This window comes from Lepidochelys olivacea, assembly GCF_965140295.1.
Source record: "Lepidochelys olivacea isolate rLepOli2 genome assembly, chromosome: 3".
In the NCBI taxonomy this organism is placed as follows: domain Eukaryota; kingdom Metazoa; phylum Chordata; order Testudines; family Cheloniidae; genus Lepidochelys; species Lepidochelys olivacea.
In genome coordinates, this window is record NC_140413.1 from 186,652,002 (window position 1) to 186,664,529 (window position 12,528).

Here is a 12,528-nt window from a genome sequence, read left to right on the forward strand (position 1 = left end):
CCCTAGCTAAAACAGCCATCTATAAAACCAGAGAGAGGAGGTTGGCCAATGAAGCGTCCTGCGACTGTAGGGCCATTTTCCGATCCTCAGTACATTCACGTATCTGGGAGGAGTTCCTCTGGGCGGCGTCCACCGACTCCCTTGACGCCTTCGAGGAGCGGTGGGTGCTGTCCGAGGTTCTCTGCTCGGTGACCCTGTCCGGTTCCCTCTGTCTGACCCTTTGATTGAGGGGAAGAGCGAGAGACCCCCAGCCATTGCCACTGTGGATACCATCATCACTGTCACCTAGGAAGGGTCCTATCACACGTGGGTGTACATCCCCGCCCTCTCCCCCAAACTGCCCACCCCGCAGCCATGCCCATCTTGTTGGGCACTCTCAGGAGAGGAATAATCTGTGGCACTGGGCATGGCACTAGGTAACTCGAGGGGGTGGAAGACCACGCGTGTCGAGGAAGCCCCCCCGCTCTAGGCCACCAGGTAACTCAGGAGGGTGGAAGACCATGAGTGTCGAGGAAGCCCCCCCCAGCTCTGGGCCTAGGCTAGCCTGAACACTTCTCCCTCCTGAAGGCTGCTGTGTTATACCTTGCGTTTGCTTTTGTTTTGTTGCATAGTTTTGTTTTTTCCTTTTTGGTGATTCTTTGTAAGTGTTATGCAAATAAAACTCCTTTTTGCTTAAAAAAAAAATCACTCTCCTGTAGCCAGCTGGCCTGACCCTGTCACAATATGTGAAATAATATTTTAAAAAGTAAGCTTTCACTGAGTTTTGTTTAATTCTACTTGGCATTGCTCACACGCTCATGACAGGAAACGTAGAGGCAGCTGCATACAGCAAAAGTTGGCTGGCCTATTTCTGTCTCCTCCACGAAGACTCAGAGAGATTGCTCCAGAGTTTTCCTATAACTGTCACAGCTAAGAATTGTAAAAGGGTATGGCCATGGGTAAAATGGGTGTAGTCTCATGTTTATGCTTTTACATATGTGTCCTCTCTGCCCAACAATGGTGCTTCAGCATTAAGCTCCCTGTGTGAGTTATTCCTGCTATTTGAGAAAAAGAATGCATGAAGGGCTGTGCATTGAACTGATTTTAGGCAGAATACAGTGCACAATGACACTATCTGCCTCAGTGTTGTAATCAGGAAACTAAGGCAAAATCTTTTTCTTAATAACACAATTTGTTTAAGAAAACAAATATATAATTTCATTCCCAAACGAGGTTCCACCTTCTAGTAGAGGGGCGAGGGGGAAAGACAGTCTTTCAGAGGAAGACTCCAAGGAGAGCTCCTACATTAGGATAGAAGGGAGGTGGATGAGTAATGGAGGTGTGGGGCACAGGTAAGGGCCAGCTGCTGTTAGTGCTGGCATGGGCCATGATATTTGAAAGTGGGCAGGAAGAGTACTACAAGTCTCGAACAAAGAAGCTTTGATGTCTCCAGGTGAAGTAGGGAACTGCTTTACAGGCAGCAGGAATATGCTTCCAACATCTCCCTCCTGCCCCCCCGATCTTGCTCTCTCTGAGTGGGTGGCAAGATCCCATCCTTATTAGCTTCCCCATCTACAGCAGTGCCTAGTGGCCCACCCATCCTCATGTGTATCGTGTAAATGATGTCCTGGCTTCTCTGATGTGGCCTAAACATTTAAACCAAACCAGCTCTCTTACATTCTTCTGGTCAAATCTGCTAATTACATTTGTGCGTCCAGTTTTACTAACAACACTGTTTGCATTACTGAGCACATTCTGAACAGATAAAACTGTTTTTCTTGACATGCTTTTCTCTGTCTTTAAATAAGAAGAGTCAGTTCATGTTGCTGTTAACCGCTTCTGGGACTTGCCTCTTTTAATCTATTGGTTTAAAGATGTTTGGAGCATCAGTTAGCATAATATCCTACAAGCCATTTTAAAGCCTTTCCAATTTATTGTTAAAGGGACATCATGATGCAACCCATATATCCAGAGATTCACGAAGGGGCTTCTTTGCTGGAACATCTCAATACTCAACACTTTTAAATAGCAGGTCACTTATTTAGGCATCTATATATGTATGGTTTTAGGAGCCTAATTTTAGGCACTTAATTTTAAAATTTTGGTCTAAACAGTTAAGTGAAAAAAGTTTCCATTGGTGCTGTTATTACTGTTATCGTCATCTTCTGCCTTTTCTCTAGTCCTTTCTATGTGTGCTGCACCCACCTGTTATACTTTGCCTCTATGTAGATTGTAAATTCCTTGAACAGGGGTTTGTCTTTTACTGTATGTTTTGTACAGAAATCAGCATAATAGAAGTCCAATCCTTATTACAGCCTCTGAGTGCTAGCATAAGACAATCATCACAATTGCCAATCTAGTATTTGAATTGTATTAACATATATAATCTCAAATTGATTTTTGTGAAAAAAATAAATACCAAAAATGAGTTTCATTAAGTATTTGTTTAAAGGTTAGTTATAGAGCAAAATTCTGAAGTAATGTGTCAGATTATGGAACTACAACCTAATTAAGATACCCCCCTGCACACACACACCTATATGAATACACAGACAGACATGTTCAATGGTTAGTGGGATTAGCGTTATGTCTCTTTTTAATTCTTCTTAAAGGAAGATTTATTATGTGGAATAAAATGTTTTGTCCATTAATGGCAACGGCTGTTACCTTACAGTTAAAATGTGACATATTTCATACAGTATGTTAACACATTTATTCAAATCAGATTATTATTATTTTTTTTTTTTGCAAAACAGCTCTCCAAATCAGAGTGAACCCAGGATTAATATTGACTTAATATCTGAACAATCAATTATTAGAATTAATGCAAATTTATTTCATTTGTAGCTAGCTTCCTGCTTGAAAATTGTTCACAAGACTTTTATATAAGCAAATACAGCCTACATACTGATGAAGAACATATCACAGACTTCCACAATAACTTTTAAATACTTAATCCAGACTGGCAAATCATTCCAAAATGGTAAAACACAAAGGGAAATATGTCACACAGATTTGGTTCTGGCCTGCTTACAAGAAAAGCCCTGCACAAGTTACTTAAGATATAAAAATTGAGACTTTTTAACATGTAAAATCAGATCTCTCAAGTGGCCTAGTGTTAATAACCCTGTATCACATCACAAGGGAGCCAAAGGCTAAATTCCCAGAAATGAAGGAGCTGCAGCATGGTATTTAGGCTCAGTCTGTCAAAAACATAGAGATCCTTGATTATATTAAAAAAAGGATGTCAGTATTCCTTCTTTTAATTCGGGTGAAAGTCAGGCAAAGGAATGCAAAGCAATTTGTGGGTGCTGCAAGACCAAACTTTTTTAAAATCAAAATATTTTGTAATTAATTGAGAAAAAATTATTTTTCAGATAGATTTTTAGAGAATTCTGTTCAACATTGGGAACTACCACTAACTATAAGAGTGTACTTCAGCCTTCGGAAATCATCATGTAAATCAGCTACCAGTCCTTTCCCATGATATTCACTTATAAACCAAACCAAACATTCTTGCCCTAGATTTGGCTAAACTGGTTTAGATACAGTAGCAAATACACCCTCCACCCATAAATTAAAGGGAACCTGTGCTCTGTTACCCTCATTCACAGCCATACAGAACATAACATTTGAGATTAACCCTCATTCCCATTCTGAACTCACACAGCAGTTAATCCTCCCAATAGATCTTGGGGTGGGGGAGAGATTCAGATCTCCTCTCCTGTAAACCTGCCTGTCTTTGCAGTTGTGGTTTGTGTAAGACCAGCTGCTGCGGAACGTCCGGCTCGTGTGGGACTGAGCTTTCAGCCATGGCCGTCCAGCCGCAACAGCCTCTGTCGTCTCGTGGGCTTTGGGAGGCGCTGGACATCCCAGTGGTCAGTGTGGAGCACCCCAGAGTGTCAGTAGCTATGCAGCCACCTATGATGCTGGGTCAGTGCAGCAGGGAGGGAGGTGCCACGTGTCTGTTAGGGAGCAGGAAGGGTGTAGGGCAGGGGTAGCCAATCTGAGCCTGAGAAGGAGCCAGAATTTACCAATGTACATTGCCAAAGAGCCACAGTAATACGTTAGCAGCCCCCCATCAGCCTCCACCCCCACTCCCAGCGCCTCCCACCCAGTGGCAGCCCCGCCGATCAGCACCTTTCCCTCTCTCCCCACATCTCCAAATCAGCTGTTTTGTGGTGTGCAGAAGGGGGAGGAGCGAGGGCATGGCAGGCTCAGGGGAGGGGGCGGGAAGGGGTGGAGTGGGGGCAGGCCTGTGGCAGAGCCAGGGGCTGAGCCGTGAGCACCCCCCGGCACATTGGGAAGTTGGCGCATGTAGCTCCAGCCCCAGAGTCGGTGCCTGCACAAGGAGCCGCAAACTAACTTCTGAAGAGCCGCACGTGGCTCCAGAGCCACAGGTCGGCCACCCCTGCCTTAACCTTTTTGAATCCCGGTTGGCAATTCCTACATTTGATAGAATTACAAAAATAGCGGATGGCAGGAAGGCAGTAGATGTAATATATTTGGGGACATACCGTGCCACTAGTTTTTAAGCTGAACTCTACATTCAGTCCCCTGAAGAGTTTTGTTTAAAAAGATGGACGATGGATTTTAATAAATCTTTCAATACTATGTCTCAAAATCTTACTGGAAAAATTATTTTGTGTTGGCATGGCGTGGCAGATCCCTTCATAGAATTTGGTACCCTTAGCCTTGATAATAGTGTCTCTCCTGGTACTGGATGAGTGTGTATCTCATTTGCTATTGCCTGTGCTGATCCCCCATTCCTCTTCGGATCAATGCTGCTCTCATGTTGGGCTTCAGACAACTCTGACTCTTTGCCCCATTGGGGCTGGTTCCCCTGTTATCAGCAGAGAACCTCAGGAACTCCTGAATATCCAGTTCAGGTTCATCTCCCCTTCATCATCACCCAATAGGTTTTTGAGATCTTCCTCGGATCACCATTGGTACTGAGATCACCATCTGTACTGGGTTGGGGACTCTTGGCTGCGGCATGCTGGCCACTAATATCTTTACCCCGGTGCCCAGTGGCCTCCTTGAGACACTCTTCAGCCTCTGGGGTCACACACTTTGACCTGATGGTGGCACCTGCTCCCAAACCACCCCATCTGGTAGTGACAGCTGCACCTGGTCCCTCTCGACTGTTGGGGTTATTCTGAGCAGATTCTGTGGTGCAAGAACAGAACTATTGTTGGCACAGCCAACCAAATCACCTCTTGGTCCTCTCTGGATGACTCTACTGTGCTGGAATCTTCTTCTCCGTGCCTGAGGACTTTAAAGTCATTTTGGGATGTATAAGTAGGGGCATAGCGAGCAGATTGAGGGACGTGATCGTTCCCCTCTATTTGACATTGGTGAGGCCTCATCTGGAGTACTGTGTCCAGTTTTGGGCCCCACACTTCAAGAAGGATGTGGATAAATTGGAGAGAGTCCAGCGAAGGGCAACAAAAATGATTAGGGGACTGGAACACATGAGTTATGAGGAGAGGCTGAGGGAGCTGGGATTGTTTAGCCTGCAGAAGAGAAGAATGAGGGGGGATTTGATAGCTGCTTTCAACTACCTGAAAGGGGGTTCCAAAGAGGATGGCTCTAGACTGTTCTCAATGGTAGCAGATGACAGAACGAGGAGTAATGGTCTCAAGTTGCAGGGGGGGAGGTTTAGATTGGATATTAGGAAAAAATTTTTCACTATGAGGGTGGTGAAACACTGGAATGCGTTACCTAGGGAGGTGGTAGAATCTCCTTCGTTAGAGGTTTTTAAGGTCAGGCTTGACAAAGCCCTGGCTGGGATGATTTAACTGGGAATTGGTCCTGCTTCGAGCAGGGGGTTGGACTAGGTGACCTTCAGGGGTCCCTTCCAACCCTGATATTCTATGATTCTATGAAAGCATATCAGGACTTCCTAAGATGAATGGCCACTGCCTTGAGCATCCAGGCAGAATTCCTGTGGGAGAATACACACAAACTGCTAGATATTCTCCAATCATCAGCTCTGGAGAGAAGAGCCCTCCGAATAAATGAGGCTCTCTTGGAGCCTGCAAAGGACCTCTGGCATAACTCCAGATTCATTGTAAAGCATTCAGAGAAGGGTTACTTCGTTCAGGGGTTTGAGGGTTTCTGCACCCACTTGTCCCCTAACTCTTGGCTGGTAACTGCAGCAAATGACAGGGCATGACAAGGCAGGTATATGTCCACCCCTAAGGACAAAGAGTCCAAAAGGTTGGATTTTATGGAGGAAAAGATTTATACCTTTTCTTCCCTGCAGATGCACATTGTGAACCAGTAGGCGTTGCTTTCCAAATATGACTTTGTTAATTGGGTGGCCATGTCACGCAGTCTGGAGTGGCTCATGATTGTGAGTGCCAACCTCAGGACAGACTTGTCAAAAAGCAGGACAGAATCCCCAAACCAATTGTATGTTCTATACTCAGACTTCACCAACCTAGTAACAAGCGTGGACTCTTAAAGCACTAAAACAGTCTCACCATGGTGTCACAGACAGTCCCCTTGGGCATTCAAGTCTATCTTGCAATCCAGGCAAGCTGGACTTACTGATAGATGGTTCCTTACACCAAAACACACAACAGGTTACTCCCAGGTTACTCCCAGTCCCAAATTCAGGTTACTCCCAGTCCCAAAGGACCAGTCACTTATCCCAGGTCAGTTGTACTCAGATTTCAAACCAAAGAAAACACTTCTAGCCAATCCTGTAATAAACTAACTAAAGGTTTATTAACTAGGAAAAATAAAAGGAGGTTATTTAAAAGGTTAAAACAGGAAACACACACACACACACACAAATCAGTTACAGTCTTAGATGTAAAAAGGTAAAGTAAATTTCTATAATATGCAGCTCTGTATGTTCTTCAGGGCTGACTCATGCCAAGCAGTAACTGGAAACAAGCCAGCAGCTTTGTTGACCTCCTCAGATTAATGAACACAAGAACCACTTCCACTTCTCCAAATAGGTTGCTCTGGTGGAGGGCTTCCTATTATTGAGCCTATTATTCCTCCTCCTCATCTAACCATGCAGCATCCACCCTGTGAGATGCAGGCAGCTGAACACTGGATTCAAAACCTGACCATGTTGCTGGGTCAGGAGGTTGGGATGAAGAGGAAGGGATATGGGAGGCCAAATCAATAAAGCAAGGAGGTCGGAGAACCAATAGTATCTCAGCTGTGATGGAGCAATGCCAATGAGCATGGCATGGTCCCGTTTCATCTTGAAAATGACCTGTGAGATTATTTGAATTAGTGGAAAAGCATATAGGAGTGCTTATTCTCAGCTCGGGTGAAAAGCATCAGCCAAGGAACCAGACAGAGACCCCCTCGGGAGTACAGCAGGCAGGCAAAAAAAATTGCTTGTTTTGTCTCATGGTGGGGGTGGGGGGTGCCCCAAACTGCAAAAATGGACTGTAGGATGTTGGGCTTCAGAGACCACTCGTTAATCAGAGAAATTTCTGCTGAGGTGATCTGCCAGGTGATTCTGGACCTCAGGTAAATCATTGACCTTGGGTGTAATGTTTCCCCTGATGCAAAATTACCAGACCCTGATCACCTCCTGACACAGCATGTTGGAGTGTACTTCTCCCTGTCTGTTTACATAATGCATCACAATGGTGTTGGTGATTATGAGAACCACTGAGTCCCTGATGTGATTTTGAAAAATCTGACAGGAATCAGATGGCCCAAAGCTCCAGAATATCGACATGCAGAGAAGCTTCCTATTCTGACCACAGGCTTGAACTTCCAGTGACACCAGATGTGCTCCCCAACCTGTTTAGGAGGCATCTATGACAATAGTTTTGGTCGGTGGGCAACTGTCATAAATATAAAGGGAAGGGTAACCACCTTTCTGTATACAGTGCTATAAAATCCCTCCTGGCCAGAGGCAAAATCCTTTTATCTGTAAAGGGTTAAGAAGCTAAGGTCACCTCGCTGGCACCTAACCCAAAATGACCAATGAGGGGACAAGATACTTTCAAATCTGGAGGGGACGACGACAAAGGTTTTTGTCTGTCTGTGTGATACCTTTGCTGGGAACAGATCAAGGATGCAAGCCTTCCAACTCCTGTAAAGTTAGCAAGTAATCTGTCTTGTGAAATTCGCTGTGCTGGAGGGAATGTGTATTCCTGTTTTTGTGTCTTTTTGTAACTTGAGGTTTTGCTAGAGGGATTCTCTATGTTTTGAATCTGATTACCCTGTAAAGTATTTACCATCCTGATTTACAGAGGTGATTCTTTTACCTTTTCTTTAAATAAAATTCTTCTTTTAAGAACCTGATTGCTTTTTCATTGTTCTTAAGATCCAAGGGTTTGGGTCTGTGTTCACCTGTACCAATTGGTGAGGATATTATCAAACCTTCCCCAGGAAAGGAGGTGTAGATCTTGGTGGGATATTTTGGGGGAAGACATCTCCAAGTAGTCTCTTTCCCTGTTCTTTGTTTAAATCGCTTGGTGGTGGCAGCGTATCAGGTTTTTAACCTAAACTGGTTCCCAAGGCAAGAAAGAAATCTGTGTCGTGGGGAAGTTTTAATCTAAGCTGGTAAGAATAAGCTTAGGGGGTCTTTCATGCAGGTCCCCACATCTGTACCCTAGAGTTCAGAGTGGGGAAGACACCTTGACAGCAACACAGTTTATTGCACCTGTTGTAAGTCAGTGTCAGTATTGGGCATGATAGCTGGTGTATTGAGATCCTGCATGCTCCAGATGCCTTCCAGGCACAAAGATATGTGCTGATTTTAGATCTGTCTCAGATCCTGCCCCCAAGTATGGATTTACGATGACATTTGGAATCTGATCACACATGATTGGGATTGTTGCACATGACATTGTGATACATGTGGTAGTCTTTATTGCTGCCAGTTTTGCAAAACAGCAAAGAAGACCAGCTACCACTCCAAAGTAACTCCCAGGGCTGAGGAACAAAGAACAAGAGACAACTCCATCACTTTCTATGCAGATCTCTTTGCAGTGCTTGTATGAATTTACTCCAATTTTTCCCAGCTTACCTGGTGCCTCTGCTCTCTGAAACTAAAATATTTATGGGGTTGCTAGGCAGCAGATGCCTGTGTGCAGGTGATACCACAGTATTGTTCCATCATCTCCTTTGATAAGGTAAGATATGGACAGGAGAATCCCAGTTGCTCCCTATACTGCCCAGCCAGCTCCATGTTGAATATCACCACACATTGATACATTATGGGTTTTTAGAACAAGAAATACAATAACCAAGGTAAGATGGGCTATCTTGTGGTTGGAGGAGGGGCCTGGAAGTTAGGACTCATGGGTTTTATTTCTTTTTCTGTTGCTAATTCACTATGGTTATGTCTACACTGGAAAAAAAAGTTATGTTCTTAACTTGGGTTGGCTAACCCATGTTAACTAACTCAGGTTAAAGTAGCAATGGAAACTGGACATTCCAGATTTTAATTCAGGTTAATAACTCTAATTAAATCTCAGCATCCCTTTATAGACTTTACTTGAGCTGTTAATGTGCGTTAAAAGCAGAGTTGTCATATCTTCATTGCTATTTTAACCCAAATTAGCTAACCAAATTTAAGAAGGCATGGAGGGTGGGGGAAGGGTGTTTGGCAGTGTAGATGTACCTTACGTGGCTTTTACTGAGCAGGTATGGTCATGATCCTACTGGTTTTACTTCTACAACATTTCCAAAATTCATTACTAGAAATCAGTGTACTTGAAAGAGTGAGGTGAAAAGCCATGGGGAAAAATGATAGATTGTAGAGGTAAAACTGGTGATTTTTTTTAATTGTACCTGCTCAATAACATTATCTATTTTGCCTTCATCACCTATAAGCATCCTAACCACACTCACGGGTCTCTTCTGTTTCCTGTAGCATGCGTGGGGTAAGGGCAACTATGTCCACACAAGGACTTAGGCTAGGTCTGAAATTAGCCCTACCCCATACTGGGTGAACAGAGTTGGGAATGGAGGAAACATGCTAATGTCATTCGGTGCCATTAATGTATATAGTTTGTAAAATTCTTGGGGGAGAAGGGTTTGACACAAATAGTTTGTGCTTAATTAGTTGCTTTGTCTGAAGTTGTTTCTGAGTAGGAGCATAATTTTGAAAATGAAAACAGTGTTGGTATCTGCCCTGTATTGAACTTGGTAACTTCCCCATCACACCCTTGAGTTTATATTAGGACTGTCGATTAATCACAGTTAACTCACGCAATTAACTAAAAAAAATTAATCGCAATTAATCGCACTGTTAAGCAATAGAATACCAACTGAAATTTAGTAAATATTTTGGATGTTTTTCTACATTTTCAAATCATAGAATCATAGAATATCAGGGTTGGAAGGGACCCCAGAAGGTCATCTAGTCCAACCCCCTGCTCGAAGCAGGACCAATTCCCAGTTAAATCATCCCAGCCAGGGGTTTGTCAAGCCTGACCTTAAAAACCTCTAACGAAGGAGATTCTACCACCTCCCTAGGTAACGCATTCCAGTGTTTCACCACCCTCATAGTGAAAAAGTTTTTCCTAATATCCAATCTAAACCTCCCCCCCTGCAACTTGAGACCATTACTCCTCGTTCTGTTGTCTGCTACCATTGAGAACAGTCTAGAGCCATCCTTTTTGGAACCCCCTTTCAGGTAGTTGAAAGCAGCTATCAAATCCCCCCTCATTCTTCTCTTCTGCAGGCTAAACAACCCCAGCTCCCTCAGCCTCTCCTCATAAGTCATGTGTTCTAGACCCCTAATCATTTTTGTTGCCCTTCGCTGGACTCTCTCCAATTTATCCACATCCTTCTTGTAGTGTGGGGCCCAAAACTGGACACAGTACTCCAGATGAGGCCTCACCAATGTAGAATAGAGGGGAACGATCATGTCCCTCGATCTGCTCACTATACCCCTACTTATACATCCCAAAATGCCATTGGCCTTGGCAACAAGGGCACACTGCTGACTCATATCCAGCTTCTCATCCACTGTCACCCCTAGGTCCTTTTCCGCAGAACTGCTGCCTGGCCATTCGGCCCCTAGTCTGTAGCGGTGCATTGGATTCTTCCGTCCTAAGTGCAGGACCCTGCACTTATCCTTATTGAACCTCATCAGATTTCTTTTGGCCCAATCCTCCAATTTGTCTAGGTCCTTCTGTATCCTATCCCTCCCCTCCAGCGTATCTACCACTCCTCCCAGTTTAGTATCATCCGCAAATTTGCTGAGAGTGCAATCTACACCATCCTCCAGATCATTTATGAAGATATTGAACAAAACCGGCCCCAGGACCGACCCCTGGGGCACTCCACTTGACACCGGCTGCCAACTAGACATGGAGCCATTGATCACTACCCGTTGAGCCCGACAATCTAGCCAGCTTTCTACCCACCTTATAGTGCATTCATCCAGCCCATACTTCCTTAACTTGCTGACAAGAATACTGTGGGAGACCATGTCAAAAGCTTTGCTAAAGTCAAGAAACAATACATCCACTGCTTTCCCTTCATCCACAGAACCAGTAATCTCATCATAAAAGGCGATTAGATTAGTCAGGCATGACCTTCCCTTGGTGAATCCATGCTGGCTGTTCCTGATCACTTTCCTCTCATGCAAGTGCTTCAGGATTGATTCTTTGAGGACCTGCTCCATGATTTTTCCAGGGACTGAGGTGAGGCTGACTGGCCTGTAGTTCCCAGGATCCTCCTTCTTCCCCTTTTTAAAGATTGGCACTACATTAGCTTTTTTCCAGTCATCCGGGACTTCCCCCGTTCGCCACGAGTTTTCAAAGATAATGGCCAGTGGCTCTGCAATCACAGCCGCCAATTCCTTCAGCACTCTCGGATGCAACTCGTCCGGCCCCATGGACTTGTGCACGTCCAGCTTTTCTAAATAGTCCCTAACCACCTCTATCTCCACAGAGGGCTGGCCATCTCTTCCCCATTTTGTGATGCCCAGCGCAGCAGTCTGGGAGCTGACCTTGTTAGTGAAGACAGAGGCAAAAAAAGCAAAAAGCAAAAGTATATTGACTTCTATTACAACACAAGTTTACAAAGTGCACAGTGATCACTTTATATTATTTTTATTACAAATATTTGCACTGTAAAAATGATAAACAGAAGAAATAGTATTTTTCAATTCACCTCATATAAGTACTGTAGTACAATCTCTTTATCATAAAAGTGCAACTTACAAATGTAGACTTCTTGTTACATAACTGCACTCAAAACCAAAACAATGTAAAACTTTAGAGCCTACAAGTCCACTCAGTCCTACTTCTTGTTCAGCCAATTGCTAAGACGAACAAGTTTGTTTACATTTACAGGAGATGCTGCTGCCTTTCTTATTTACAATGTCACCTGAAAGTGAAAACAGGCGTTCACATGGCACTTTTGTAGCTGGTGTTGCAAGGTATTTATGCACCAGATATGCTAAACATTTGTGTGCCCCTCCATGCTTCGGCCACCATTCCAGACGATATGCTTCATGCTGAAGATGCTCATTAAAAAATAATGCGTTAATTAAATTTGTCACTGAACTCCTTGGGAGAGAACCGTATGTCTTCAGCTCTGTTTTAC